Source organism: Silene latifolia, chromosome 11 (assembly GCF_048544455.1).
Source record: "Silene latifolia isolate original U9 population chromosome 11, ASM4854445v1, whole genome shotgun sequence".
NCBI classification, from domain to species: Eukaryota; Viridiplantae; Streptophyta; class Magnoliopsida; order Caryophyllales; family Caryophyllaceae; genus Silene; species Silene latifolia.
In genome coordinates this window covers 176480520-176496078 of record NC_133536.1, presented here as the reverse complement: position 1 = coordinate 176496078, position 15559 = coordinate 176480520, and the positions used below count along the sequence as shown (strand labels likewise).

General features: G+C 40.9%; 1 non-coding gene across 1 annotated transcript; it reads left to right on the top strand.

The window, feature by feature from the left end:
- The first annotated feature begins 14515 nt into the window (after positions 1 to 14515).
- LOC141616098 (small nucleolar RNA R71) lies at positions 14516 to 14622 on the top strand. Its single transcript, XR_012530471.1, has one exon. It is a non-coding gene; the product is annotated as a small nucleolar RNA R71 (small nucleolar RNA).
- The last annotated feature ends 937 nt before the right edge of the window (positions 14623 to 15559 follow it).

Sequence of the window (15559 nt, the reverse complement as noted above, 5' to 3'; positions counted from 1 at the left end):
TGCTACAGCAGATTAATCATTTAAGTAGGAATTTTTTCTGGGGCATTAAGGATAGGGAGAGAAAGATGCAGTTCAAAAGCTAGACTCATATTTGTGCTCCTTAGAATAGAGGAGGATTTAACATCAAGAATGTGCAAACGTTGAATATTGCCTTGTTGCTTCAATGGATCTGGAAGTTCTCTAATGGTTCTACTAGTCTGTGGGTAAAATGGCATAAAGAGTATGTATTGAAAACTAATTCCATCTGGTCCCTTGCCTCCAAAGATCAGTTTTCTTCTAGCTTCAAGGGTATTTTGGCTGCTAGGGATGTCTTTCTTACTAAAGCAGGTTCTAGCCAGGTAGCCAAGGGCCTGCTTGACTCTTGGATTAAAGGTGGTAAACTTCTTATAAGCCAAATTTATGAGTATTTGCTTGAAGCACCACATCAGGAGGATTGGTAATCTGTCTTTATTCATCAGAGCATAGTCCCTAGCCATAGAGTTGTAGCCATTCTTGCTGCTCAAGGAAGGTTGGCAACGGTGGATAACTTGCAGCTTAGGGGCTTCCAACTTGTCAATAGATGCAGTCTTTGTAAGCAAGATCTGGAAACTCACCAGCATTTGTTTTTCAGCTGCTTATTTTCTCAGGCAGTCTGGACAGCTTTGCAAAAGTGGTAGCATTTGTGCGTCAGCAGCTTTAATTTGCTTGAGAGAATGAAATGGAGTTATGATTCTAGTTCCCAGGTTGGTTGAGTTGCAGCTTGGTTTAGAACGACTCTTGCTGCAGCCATTTATGGTATTTGGATGGAGAGGAATGGGCGAATATTCAAGCATCAGGAGTGTACTGTTCAGACAGTGGTCACTAGAGTTAAGTACATTGTTGCAGTGAGATTGTATATGAATCCTCGACTTTCTACTTTTGTTGATAGGCTTTGTTGTTAGTTTGCTCATTGTTTGTGCTCATTGTTAAAGCATGGTTTGCTTGGGTCTTAGGCCTAACCTGTATGTTAGTGTGATATTTCTGTAAAAACTTGTAATTTCTTTTCTTTATACAAATAAAATGAAATTGTTTTTCAAAAAAATAAAATAAATAATATATAGACTTAGGCTATTTCTATTCTTCCATCTTCCCCTTGTCTTTGTCATTTTTGTCATACTTCTTGTCTCGACCTCGATGGAACGCTCTTGCATTATCTCTGACCTAATCACCAATGGTCTTTCTCGAGGCAAAGTCTTTCCATTTCGATCCACAATAATCTTCTCAACAGGAGCATTCTTTGGTTTCTTCTTTGGACGGACAACAAGGAATCCAACTTCTTCTTCTTCTTCTTCTTCTTCGGTCAAGTATTTCTGGTTCTCTTTCGCCACATCACGGATCTTGTAGTCAATTGGCTCTTGCTTTCTCAAATTCTCGTGCCTTTCCAAGGTGCTAGCCTTGACCCACTGAAGATAAGAATCTGACACCCACAACAAATCAACTGGGACAGGCATAAACCACATGTTCCTTTGAAACCAGCATAAAGCCCATTCACAGCAATTCTCCGAAGTATGGGCCAAAGACACATGCGGAATAGTATCAAGCTTAGGGATTTTCTGTCTCATACCAAGTTGCCTCATTAACCTCTCCGGGAGAATATGGACCATGAACTCCAGGCCTGGGATGTGAACAGATCAAGAAGGATCAAGAGATGATACTCCTGTCAACGCCCTGAGGTGCTACCCAGAGACAATCTATCTAATCAGTGGACCTCCCTCATTCTTTAGTTTGTTCTCCAGTAGTTGCAGACTTGGGTAAAATAAACCATGTACAACCTTGTCCTCATCACGATCGATCGTGATCGATATCCAGGCACGTCGACTGGGGGCTCGACCAATCGTAACCTTTCCATCAACCAAATCTACAAAAGGAGACAATTATTAATGTCCCCATCCAAAAAAAAATCAAAAACAAAACGAACGAAGAGATAAAAATAGACGGGAGCCTTTTAACCTGTAACATGATAGGACTTCAGATACGGGAGCTGTAACACCCCCATATACCAAGGAGCCTTAATAAGACCTTCCCTGGCATATAAGGGTGTTACCAACTCGGTTGCCCGATGACAGTAATAATTAAATGTCGATAAAAGAACAATTAAGTTAATTTACAAGTGATCAACAAAACTAATTGTATATAAAAGGTACAACTCAAAACACTATCAGCTACGTGAACTAATTCTGTCGTGACTCGTGATAGGCTCATCCCGCCAAGCACCCAACTATCATCCAGATCACAACCTCCTAAGACCGACTGCTCACCATAGTGGATCACGGCAGACACATAAAAAACAAACAACAAAACAAAACCACACAAGGTCAGCAACTGATGGAACAGACATACAACCACAGGCACAACACAAACACATCAATACACACACACACACACCGCTGAGATCCGCAAAAAACGTATTTGAAGTGCGCCAAAGACAGTGATGATGCAAATGCAGCGGCTGGGTCTGACATGAAATATTAACAAACCGACAAATTCGTCTCCTTCTCCTTGTAAAGTTTGAAGACAGCAGCTACAAGTAACCGTCTGCAAGAAGTAAGAAAAGTGTTAAAACCTGAAATGAAAATATTACATCTGATGGCAACTTTCAAATACCATCCCACTCGTGAAATACTCCATAATATATAACTTTGTGAGTAATTAGTTACTTGTATGGCCGTTTTCACTAATAGTGTGTAAAACTCTATTTTACATAAACTCCTTATGTAGCTAGGACTGCCTTGCAAGAAAAGATGTGATTTGTGATCTGTGAGAGGGTCGCATGGGTGATGTTGAAAATGGTTCCAGGGAAAATTATGTGGTGTTACTAGTTAGTGGTAGTAGTGGTGGTGGGGCCACTGGAGCAGTGGATACACAAAATACCACCCCAGATACACACGGTATTAATACGGGATACATGTGTATCCGGCAGTATAACCATGTGTATATGGTATTAATACGATGTGTATCGGGAAGTATGAACTTGTGTATCCAGAAGTATTATAATGTGTATCTAGCTTCAATGACATGTGTATCCGCAAAAATTATAAAATGTATCCGCAAAAAATATAAAACGTATCCGAGAGTTAGTGTTAAAACTTGTAACAATTTACACAAAGTGTATCCGCTAATAATATAAAATGTATCCGGAAATAGTATAAAATGTATCTAGGAATTAGTCTTAAAACTTCCAAAAAAAATAATGTTAAAAAAGTGTAAAAGTGCATTTAGAATTGTAGTGTAGAAAAAATGTATCTAGATATGTTATAAGATGTATCTGAATAAGAGGTGTATATGGTAAGTATATAAAGTGTATCAGAAAAAAAAAAAAAAAAAAAAAAAAAAAACTGCCTAATTAAGCTAGTTCGTACGTTAAGACAGTTCGTACCTGAACCCGCCCCTATATATATATATATGCAACTATTCGCAATTTAAACAACACCACTGAACACCTCCCACCAACTATCAGACACGCAAGAATTATTCCCTTGTATGACCATACCAAAATGCAACAAGAATTGTAATCCATTGGCCAGTACGTTTCCTGAGCAATTTGATTTATCGTCTCAACCGATATACCTATCATTGAAAATTGTATACATTGCACGACCACACACAATAATATAGCCATCGTTGAGACTAAACAATGATATAAAACACCCCCAACAAGAAATGATATAATAACGTTTAAAGATATGATGATTCAACCAAATTTTAATACGAAAAGTAGATGTAACAATGCTACTCGATCGAGTTGGTAAGGCGTTCGATCGAGCTGGGCTTACTCGATCGACTTTATCACGTACTCGGTCGAGAAGCTGAGATCAGAACACTCCCCCAGTGCCACCCCTGCAGTTACTCGATCGTGTAGCCAGAGGTCATGATTCCCCCTAAAACGCCATGTTAAGAACAAACAATCATATATAAACGAGTCGGGATGCCCTCCCGACCCAAAATCCTGCATAAACAGTCTAAAAAGTACTCAAAATACGGCCTTATGGCCAACATACATACCAAAGTCTAATAAAGTACCAACCAAATAAGTACTACCAACTACAAATCCACGAAATGATATATAAAAAGAAAAGGAGTATCATCACTCCATATCCTGATCATCCATCACCTCGTCACCACCATAACAACCAGATGTACCTACTCCAGCTGCGTCCTGGCCTGTGACTCCACCCATGCCAGCATCTGCTCCCACACGCCATGGGGTCAAGCAACCGTAGGGATATGACTGAGGCTCTCCCCAAGTAGACCTTTCCATGCCATAAGAGTGGAAAACTCCACTATCGTCCCCAACGCCCCTCCACCACACGGGCTATGCTTCATCGGTCTCGATGCCCTACACATATGCCATCTCATGGAGGTTCTGGAGTGTCAAGGTAGTAGACACCCTCTCCGTAAGCTCGCTCACTCTCATCTCCGGGATATAAAAGGGAGGGTAACCGGGGTACTGGTGGTAATACCCATCCTTTTAGGGACCCGATGACCGAACTTAGACGCATGACTTGACCTTCGGAAACCTTACGAGCAATGTCTGGTGACGGTGTGAGCTTTAGTTAGTGTGTCACTCGATCTAGCAGAGGTTACTCGATCGAGTAGCTTTGGGACTCGATCGAGTAGCGGTCACTCGATCGAGAAAGTTGGTTACTCGATCGAGTAGCGTGTTTACAATGAGGATCTATCCCTCTTCCTTTCACCATAGTTCCTTCCTTTGAGATCCTTGAGGATGCTTGTGCCATGGGGATGGGTTGCTTGAGTCGGGTAGCGGTCTTGACACCGGACTGCTATGCGTAGGTATGTCATCGTCATCATCATTGTCATTGTTGTTTATGGTTTGGTTTGTAGTGGTAGTGATAGATGTTTGTATAGGTTTGTTGCGTGGTTGATTGATATCATATGGTCGGACGTGGAATCACTGCGGTTTGCTAAAGGTAGGTTCGTCTACTCAGTACTGTTGGTCGTCTAGAGTGTCTTTTGATGTGGTTTGGTTGTTGTGGTGTCGGTGTGGCTGACTCTTTCTGATCATTGGTTGGTATTATGATATTTCGTTTATCGTTGTTGTGGTGCAGCTAATTATTATTATTTGTCTCTAGTTCTCGAGGTGCGTCCTCGGCTGAGTGGAGTCACTTGCGGGAGTCGCTTCACGCCCGTCGTTCGCCTCCGTGAAACCTGCCACGGGAGGGGTTGTACACATTAATGGACATGGGTTTATCGCTTGGTATGATGAGCGGGGATTTGGTGGGTACGGTTGTGGTCCCCCACTGGCAAGGCCGGTCCACTGGATAGACGGTGACGGTGATTGGTTGGAGTCAATGTGATGTGGGTGTGTTCTGTTGTGCCTGTGTTGTGTCTGTGGTTGTTGGTGTGTTTCTTCAGTTACTGACCTTGTGTTGTTTTGTCTTGTTGTTTGTTTCTGTTGTGTCTGCCGTGATCCCTTATGGTGAGCAGTCAGTCTTGGCAGATTGTGATTTGGATGATAGCTGGGTGCTTGGTGGGGCGAGTCTTCCACGAGTCATGACAGAATTAGTTCACATAGTAGATAGTGGTTTTGAGTTGTATCTTTTGTATATCGTTTGTTGTGTTAATCACTTGTAAAATAACTTAATTGTTCATTTATCGACTTTTAGTATTTACTGTCCTCGGGCAACCGAGTTGGTGATGCCCTTATATACTAAGCAAGGTCTAATAAAATGAACCTGGTGTATGTGTATTGGGAGCCCCAACTGATGCTATATTTTGGGTGAGTAGGCGCCCTCATTTCAAAATCATGGCCCACCGGGTATAGGAATGTCGAGTCAAAAATTTTGTGCTTAGGGCGTATAATGGTTATGATAGAAATATTCGTGATGGAGTCCTTAAGGATACTAGTGTGTGTAATTGTGATGAGGAATTGTGTGCGCGTATGGTTGAGTAGAAATGTATAAGGAAGTAATAGAAGTGGTGGAATGCTCATAATTCGTGAAAGCGTGGTGTGATATGGTGATAGTAATGCTTTTTAAATCGTTCTTTGCGCATTAGTTATAAGTGAAATGGCGAGTCTTGTATGTGGTAATGATGATAAGTAGTAAGTTTTGAATTAGTTGTAACGTCAGTCAAAGTAGTATTTGTTAGGTGTGATGGATGAATGGTTGAATGCTTCTGGGTTATGGCATTGTTAAGTTGAGTAATCTAGTGGATAATTGTTGTGACATGGTTAGATTATTGGTGAGCTTGGGTTATAAATAATGGTATGATTGGAAGTGAAATAAAATGTTGGATGTATGCATGAGAAAGATAATGGTGTAGGCAAATGGTTGCATAATATTTGTCGTAGAATGAAGTAAAAGGTGTTGAATGCAGTGATAGGTTTATTACATCGATACGTTACACTTGAGTAGTAGTAATACGTCATGAATGAATATAATAATCTGTGACGATTTTCGAATTCATTTTGGAATCGACATGAGTTGTTGTTTTGCAGGAACCGTTACTTAAATCCGTAACTTTTGACCTCGTTCTTAATCTTGCCCGACCGAGTAGTAGTGCTTACTCCATCGAGTAGACCTCATTCGATCTAGTTAGGAAGTTATAATGTCGAAAAAGTTGGATCTGCCAGCGAAAACTCGACCGAGTAGCTCCAACTCGATCGAGTAGAGGCCACTCGATCGAGTAACCTACTTACTCGATCGAGTAAGTGAACAGTATCCGGGATTTCGTGTGATTCATAACCCTTCTTTTCTATTCTTTCTTCCTTATTCTTTCATTCATCAAAACCCTAATTCCTAAAACTCTCTCAAAGTGCTCTCAACCTTGTGATCTTTGGTGCTTAGATCTTGTGTTTTCTTGCTTAGTTCGTTCCCTTTTTGCTTGCTAATCCATGAAGGTGAGTTGTTTATCTTATTCCTATGTTTTTAATTGATTAGAGGCATGTAGGATGTTAATGTATGCTGAAAATTCGATTTATATGTGCCAAATCTTGCTTATAATTGTTGTCACGTGATCTATTTGCTTAAATTTATTGATTATTGATTTTAGTTATGCAAAAATCGAATCAATTTGGGGGTTTGTATGTCTCAAAATTTCTAGGGTTTGAGATTTTGAATTGAATTTTGGTTGTCTTTTGGATATAAAAGGAGGAAAATTGGGTAATGTATGTTCTATATATCATATTTCGAGTTGATTTTGATGAATTTTGCCTAACATTTTGTCTTAAAACTCCGTCTTAAAAATGCCCCAAACTGAAATTTGTCTTACATTCTTGAGAAGTTTGTCTATTAGTGAAGCTAATTTGAAGGTTTAATCCTCCAAAATTAATGGTTGTATTGTTAATTGATGCCATCTTTGTTATAAAGTTTTGCAGCTGTGAGATCATCTGATGTTAAATTTGAGAGTTATAATTATAATTTCAGGATTGTTTGGTGACAATGTGTACGTAGTAACTCTTTTCCATGATTATACATGAATATTTTACATATTTCCAAGTATATGTGATATGTGAATCTAAGATTGTGTCACAAAACAGATGCCGAGACCAACTATGGGAACCCGTCAGAGCAAGAGGGGGAGGGCTTCTGAGCCCGAGGTAGGAGAGGGGAGTGGGGGACCTACGGTCCCAGCAGTATCCGAGTACCCGTCTGTTGTCTTTGTGGACTTTACACAAAGGGATAATTTTGTTGCCTTACAGAGACGAAAGATGAGACCCACCCATTGTATTGACACAACCCTCCTGACTGATTTAGGGATTGAGACCGATGTTAGGCATATCTTCGAGACTTTAGGGATGACAGGGTTGTACCATCTCCGGAAACTTTCTTATGCTTTTCTAACCCTTGAGTTTATGAGTTCCTTTAAGTACGATGCGGTGGAGCAGACCGTTGAGTTCCGCCTGATGAACACTAGTTTCTTCCTTACCATAGATATGTTTGACACTCACCTTGGCCTTGCTAAACCCACCAAGGGAGCTCTCAAGAACATCCCGACTAAGTGTGGGGCTAGTAACCTCATGCCTTGCTTTACCGGTAAGCCCGCTCCCACATCGAGTAACATGTTGATTAATGATGTCCAACATGTCACCTTAAAGATTTTCCTTCGTGCTTTGACTTGTTTGGTATATGAGAGGAAGGATGTGAGTAAGCTCAACTCACACGAGGTGATGTTACTTGCGGCATATCTTAACTCCACCCGATCCCATAAAGTCACCTTTAGTGCCCCTTACATAGTGTGTGCCAGTTTAGCCTTGATGGCCTCGTCCGACACCCGTTTTCTGAGTTGCGGTGCCATTGCCACTCGGTTGGCAGAGATGCTGACTACCATTGAGGCCTCCTTGGCCTATACCCCATTGACCCCTATGGTGCCTACCTTGGACCAAGAGTACTTCCTCGACCAGAAATGGTTGAGAACATTGGAGGGTGGTGGGTTGGTGATGCGTGTCGTTGTGTGAACCAAAGATAATATTTATAATACCTATTAAAACTAACAGAAGCTAGTGGTAACAGGGTCGAACCACAGGGAGGCGATGCAATCAATAGTTGTCTGATTTTAGTCTTTAAAGTAACAAGTGTGGGGGTTTGATTTGATTTGGTCTATAGCTAAAGAGAATAAAAGAAAAGTAAACTAAATAAACGGATGAAATCAAGAATAAAAAGTGTGCTAAGATGGTTGGATCACTATAGTTTCGGCGGCAGTAAACTAGGTAGGTCTAAACCAAACACGTGAGACGGTAAAATAAGAAGTCCTCAAAGTCCATTCTTAAAGGTAGCATCTTTCGATCTCGCTACAGGTCCCTAATATCACTAATACTAACTTTCGTCCTGAAAAGTGACTTAAAAGGCTAAATTAACTTATCTCTCGATCTCATTAATTTAGACGTCTTAATTAGGTAGGCTATCTCCCTTCCCTATCTTTCGATCTTAACTGGGTCGGTCAAATCCTAGGCATTTAACTAGTCGCGTGCACTCGATTCGTCAAACATAGCAAAAGAATTTATTAAAACGAAAGTGATCTCACGTGGCCGGTCGATCGACCAGGTAGGCCAGTCGATCGACCAAGGCGCGATTCGGGTCTACTATTCTAATGCCGCCTACTTCTACAGATTCCCTACATCCTAGCACAAGGGGTTTAACTACTCATACTGGAAATAATAACAACAATAAACTTAACAATTAAAACATTCGAATTCATACTTAAATTATCTGAACAAACGATTAACATAAAACGATAATTTGGCTTCGGGAGATCTAACCTAGCAATTCTATACTACGAATGAAAGCAATAAAACGGAATATAAGAACAGAAGAATACCGTATAGAACAGGAAGGAAAGATCAAAGCCGAATGCAAAGAGTAAACTTTATTGACGGAAAATAATCTAACTAATGAATGTTTAGAACTTGATGATAAAACTGAATTAAAGCTTGTTCATCCTTCTGAATAACCTAGGTTACGTTATATAGAATATCGCGTAACACTTATTTCTAAACCTAAAATACAATGGGCTTTAGAAATCTCGTTCTATTAATTCACGTCAGAATTAACGGTATGGTCGATCGACCATTGCACCCGGTCGATCGACTGGTCATCGCTGAAAAGTAGCTTCTATAAGTCGTGGGTTGGTCGATCGACCATGGATGCCAGTCGATCGACTGCTTTAGCTGATAGTCCGCTTCTAATTCTTCATAAAATTATCTTTAAGGCCTCGAAATGCGCACCAAGCTCGTTCCTTAAGTAAATACTTCACGTCAAATGCAATGCAAGATACTCCGGGACGGATTTAGCTCATCTACTCATTTCCGCATAAATCTGCAATATTACATAAAAATACGAAAGTAGAGGAAATGGGGCAAATAGTAGCTTTAAACTACATAATTGAGTTCTGAAATGCGTGTAAAATAGGGTGTAAAACATCATATAAAAGACGCGCATCAAACTTACCCAAACCAAACCCTTGCTTGTCCTCAAGCAAGAACTAGACTCGATCCTAAAACCTAATGGAACGAGTTCAAACTCAGAGCGAAATGCAAACCGAATAGCCTAAACCCATTTAATACAATAACCAACAATCAATTAGCATTGTGAATCATGCAAACGAGTCATGTAGTCATTAAAAACTGTTGAACCGTCATTTGTAGAGACTTATCATTATGGACTCTCACGGGTCGCTCAAATCACAATATAGCACAGGTGAATATATGTAAAGATAGAAAGAAGCAAATATAATGACTCTCACCTAACTACGACCTATAAGAACATGCCTGCAATCTAATATGAAAATAATCTCTACAACCGTACATATGCATTCCGACCAAACAGATGACCATGACACATGCCGAGGTACATATGGACATGTGAGGTATGGGTAAGAAGAGGCTAAGGTAAATTTGGATAAAAACAGAGTTAAAAAGCCAAGCTAGTAACTAAGGGAACCAAATTAATAACAACATCCAACTTCTTGCTCAAAATTCCAATCAAAACGGTGCTAATAGCAAGCACAAATCTCACAATCTCCGATATAATCAACTCCCCACAAGATTTGAATGCAACATGGGAGCAAAAATCGCCATTTAATAAAGACTTTGAATTATGCGATTTGATTTTTCTTTTTCTTCTCGGGCATCATTCAATCGACCACTGAGTCCAGTCGATCGACTGTCCTCTACAGTACACATGCGTTCCTCTTTCTTCTTTTTTTCTTTCTTTTTCAAATCTGTTTTTTTCTTCCTTTCCTTCCTTTTTCATTTTCCCAACAACACCTCAAAATGAGCATTAACTACCAAAAATGAAGTAACAATCCCTAGAACATAAACTACTAGCTTGACAAGGGCAGGCTAAGTGTAGGATGTAGTAACGGAACAAAAAGGCTATTTTTGGCAGTGTGGAACTTATGGGCTAAACGAATAAAGGGAACCTCTTCCACAGGTGTCAACAAACCACAAACCGAACGCATACAGGTATTAAGCAGATTAAGTTCATATTTATGCAAATTGATGTAACATGTCTTATAAGGAGTAACTACTCACAATCCTAGATAAACTGGTCATGAATGTCACGAGTTATAAGCTCTAAACCTCATAATATGATGTAGTTTGCCAAAAATCTAAGTCAAGTTTAAAGTTAAGCAAGATATTTAACGAAAACTCGTAGACTATGCATATTTGATCTACTAATAACATGTCAATTAGCAAGGCTTAGGCATAAACAACTGAAAATGCAATGTCATCATTGCAATACTACCGTTCCGACTCGACCTATATGCTAAAATAAACGTGATATTTTTTTTGAATTTTTGAGATTTTTCAATTTCAATTTTTTTGAATTTTCTGTATATATAAGAGAAAATAAACAACAATGCAAGACAAAATGTAAACGTGAATGCAAGCAAATTAAATGCAACGCAAAACCCTTCCCCAAACCAAATCGCACAATGTCCCCATTGTGCAAAATCATGTAATGAAGTAAAAGGAAAACGGGAATTTGCGTGAAATTAACTAAACTAGACATGAAGTAAGAACTCAGAAACTCACAAAACTTTAAGCGCAGCAAAAGGAAACCTCCCCAAACCAGCGTGAGCTAGGAGGTTTCAGTAGCCAACAGTGTTACCAAAAAGTACCTGAAAAGAACAAACAAAAACACCGCGCATAAAACCGAGAAAACAATAATTGAAACGCAACATTATGTGTAAAATAGAGAAACGGAAGAAAACAGAAATGAGTCGGAGATAAAGTGGAGAAAAGACTCCCTCAACTCCGCAAATCGACCAAACTCAGCAGGGGAATGATCGAAAGCAGGTACAGCAGAGCAGGGTGGTCGATCGACCACATCACCAAGTCGATCGACCAGGGTGAACAGGAACAAAAGCTCCTGGAAGTCGCAGCTCAGTCGATCGACCACACAGGCCAATCGATCGACTGCAATACCTGCTGTAAGTTCTGATTTCTTCGAATTAGCTCAATAAATTGAGCTATCAAGGTCTATAAACCTGCAAATACACACAATAACGCGCCCAAAATTGTGCAAAACCCTAAGCAATAGTCTAAAGCATATAAAACCCTAAGCAAACTCATTAAAAATGCGAAGTCTCGCGCACACGAAAAACAATAAATAGTCTTAAAAAGCAATAAAATGTTGTTTGACAAAGCCATAATCAACTAATAGTTGATCAAGAACGGCCACGGAATGGCCAACTTGCTCGGCTTCTGGCTACAAGAAGCAGCCTCTACAGTGCTCATCTTCTCAGCTGCACTCTTCTCAACTCCAACATCCGCAGAACTCAACGGATCAATGGCTTCAGCATCTCCCCAATTAATGACCTCATCCGGCTCATCAAAATCCAAATCGGACTCCGTCACTTTGACTGGCTCCTCACCAGGCTCCTCATCAGTGCCATAGCTAAGACATGCTAGACCGCCTCTTTGAACGATTGGCTCCTTCACAGCTGGAGCAACATGCGGCTCTTCCTTCCCCAAACCAGCTCCTGCAACATCCAAAACAAAAGAATCTTCCTCCAATTTGCTCCCAATCTGGGGCGGAGGTGTTATAGCAGAAACAGGCATAGAGACAGGCATATCAGGAAGCACAAAATAGGATTTCTTTTCAGAAACCGTATTACAAGTGACTGGCCACATGGGGTCTTTCTTCTTAGATGTCTGGGCAAAGACAATTGAATGCTTCCCTACTTTGAAGGTCAAAGTCCCTAAGCCAACATCTATAACTGCACCAGCAGTGTGAAGAAATGGTCTACCCAATATGATGGGAATGTGAGCATCCTCGGGCATATCTAGTACAACGAAGTCAACAGGGAAAAAGAACTTTCCTATTTGCACAGGAATGTCTTCTAAGACTCCTATAGGCTGGACCGCAGATCGATCAGCCATCTATACTGTCATGTTGGTGACTGCAAACCTAGTCAATTTCAACTTCCTAGCAAGACTCAAAGGCCTGACACTAATACTGGCTCCTAAGTCACACAAGGCCTTCTCAATAGAAAATATGCCAATAATACATGGGATTGAAAAACTACCTGGGTCTTCTAGCTTATGAGGTGTAGTATGGGTCAAATTAGAACATGACTCCTCAGTTAATGCGACAGAATGCACAGTTTCAAGTGACTTCTTCTTAGACAAAAGTTGCTTCATAAATTTCATGTAAGCAGGCACTTGATTAACTAACTCAAGAAAAGGAACTTGTACGTTTAAGCTACGAATAACATTTTCAAATTTATTAAACGATACATGTTCCTTTGTCGACACCAATTTTTCCGGATAAGGGGCTGAAAGAAGTAACTTAGCCCTCTCCTCTAAGTCTCGCATGCCGGCATCGGTGGACTTAGCCTGAAAATCCCTACCTTCTCGTTGTTGTAGCTTGACCCTTCTTCAGACCGTCTCAAAAATGTACCATTAATCGTCATCGGGTCATATTTCGGAACCGGAACTGACCCATCAGCATTTGGGTCTTGCCTCAATATTTTCGGAGTAGTCGTACCCCGAAACAAGTGGTCCCTCAAGTTATTTGGCATTAGAGGACGAAAAGACTCACCCTCAGCAGCGTCGTCAGTCGATCGACCATGAATGTCAGTCGATCGACTCACGTCTACAGGAACAGTAGCTATAATTTTTCGCGGACTGGTCGATCGACTGGGTATGTCAGTCGATCGACTGATATACCTAGCATACGTCTTTTTCTTGCCACTGTTCGTTACAACCTTCTTTTTGCTTGGTTCCGCCTCATCTTTCTCAGTAGCCTCCTCGACCATAGCGGGCCCATCAAGGGTAGACCCACTCCTCAAAGTAATAGTATTAAGGGTCTCCTTTTGATCCGTCTGCGACGGGAAATGTCCCGGAGCTCGAGTTGCACTCTTGCTAGCCAATTGAGCAATTTGGCTCTCTAACATCTTCATCTCGGCCTCTCTAACTTGAGACTCTTTCAGCAACAAATTTTTCAACTCGGCAAATTCAGATCCTTGGGACTGCTGCTGAGGAACATACGGAGGCTTTTGATATGGCTGCTGCTGCTTATGAGGGGGCACATAATTCTGCTGTTGCTGCTGCTGTGGAGGGGGAGTCGGATTTAGGACATTTTGGCTATGCCACCTCAAATTTGGATGGACATTCGGCTCAAAATTAGTGTTTGTCTGCCTATAATGTTGAAAGGCAGCACACGACTCATAGGGATTAGGACAGTTGTCTGAAACATGTCCTTCTCCTCCACATCTCTTGCAGATGAAAGGACCGTCTGAAACAGCATTCACATGATAGATCCCTCCTTTTGAAGCTTCTCCCAACTCGTACTTATCAAATCTGGCCGTGAGAGCTTCTAATGCGGCTACAGAAGGGGATTCAGCACTTCTCCTTTGGTTTCCCCTGGAATTTCCATACTCATCTTTGTGGGTGGCCAAATCATCGATAATTTTCCACCCCTTAGTCTCTCCAACATTCTCCTGGAATCTACCATTTGCTGCCACATCCAAGATAGCCCTCTGATCGTCATAGAGCCCATTATAAAATTGATTGCATAGACTCCATTTCTCGAACCCATGGTGCGGAATAGTTCGCACTAGCTTCTTGAAACGTACCCACGCCTCATGAAAATTCTCATCAGGACCCTGTTTAAAGCTCGTGATCTGAGCTCTAATGGCATTTGTCTTCGAGGCAGAAAAATATTTCTTGTAGAATGCTAGGGCCAGCGACTTCCAATCAGTGATCCCGTTAGCAGCTCGATCCAGGTCTTTGTACCACTCCCTTGCAGCATCACGAAGAGAGAATATGAACATGGTCTCCTTCACCTGGTCCTGGGTCACACCGGTTGGTGGGGGTATGGAACAGCAATAATTAATGAAACTCTCCATATGCTTGGCAGCATCTTCATTTGCAGCTCCCCCAAATTGGTTTCTCTCAACCAAGTTGATATAGGACGGTTTCGGCTCGAATTTTCTGTGCTTCCCTGGTAATGCGAATCCCTTATAGAGATTCTCAGCTGTCGGCTCAGAGTGACTGGCTATACTCGCTTCTTCAGCCATGTCTGGAGATGTGATGGTGTCAGTTAATAAAGTAGAAACAAGAGATGAAGGTGGATCCTCCTCAAATAAAGCGTTCTCGTAGTAACTAGACAGAGTACTCAGCTCTTCCTCTGTCGGGAGTACTCTAGATGATCGTCTCAACTCACGCAAAGTCTTCTGAATCTCAGGATTGAACAGCAGTAATTCACCACCCTGTGACCTGTGCATAAGAAGAAACTACAAGTAGAATATGAGAATAGTTTAAGGAACGGATATCCCTTAAACTAGAAGAAAGACTAAAAATAAAAAAAAAAACTAAAAATTTTAAACAATTGCCTCCCCGGCAACGGCGCCAAAATTTTATGCCTGTCATTGTGTGCACCAAAGATAATATTTATAATACCTATTAAAACTAACAGAAGCTAGTGGCAACAGGGTCGAACCACAGGGAGGCGATGCAATCAATAGTTGTCTGATTTTAGTCTTTAAAGTAACAAGTGTGGGGGTTTGATTTGATTTGGTCTATAGCTAAAGAGAATAAAAGAAAAGTAAACTAAATAAATGGATGAAATCAAGA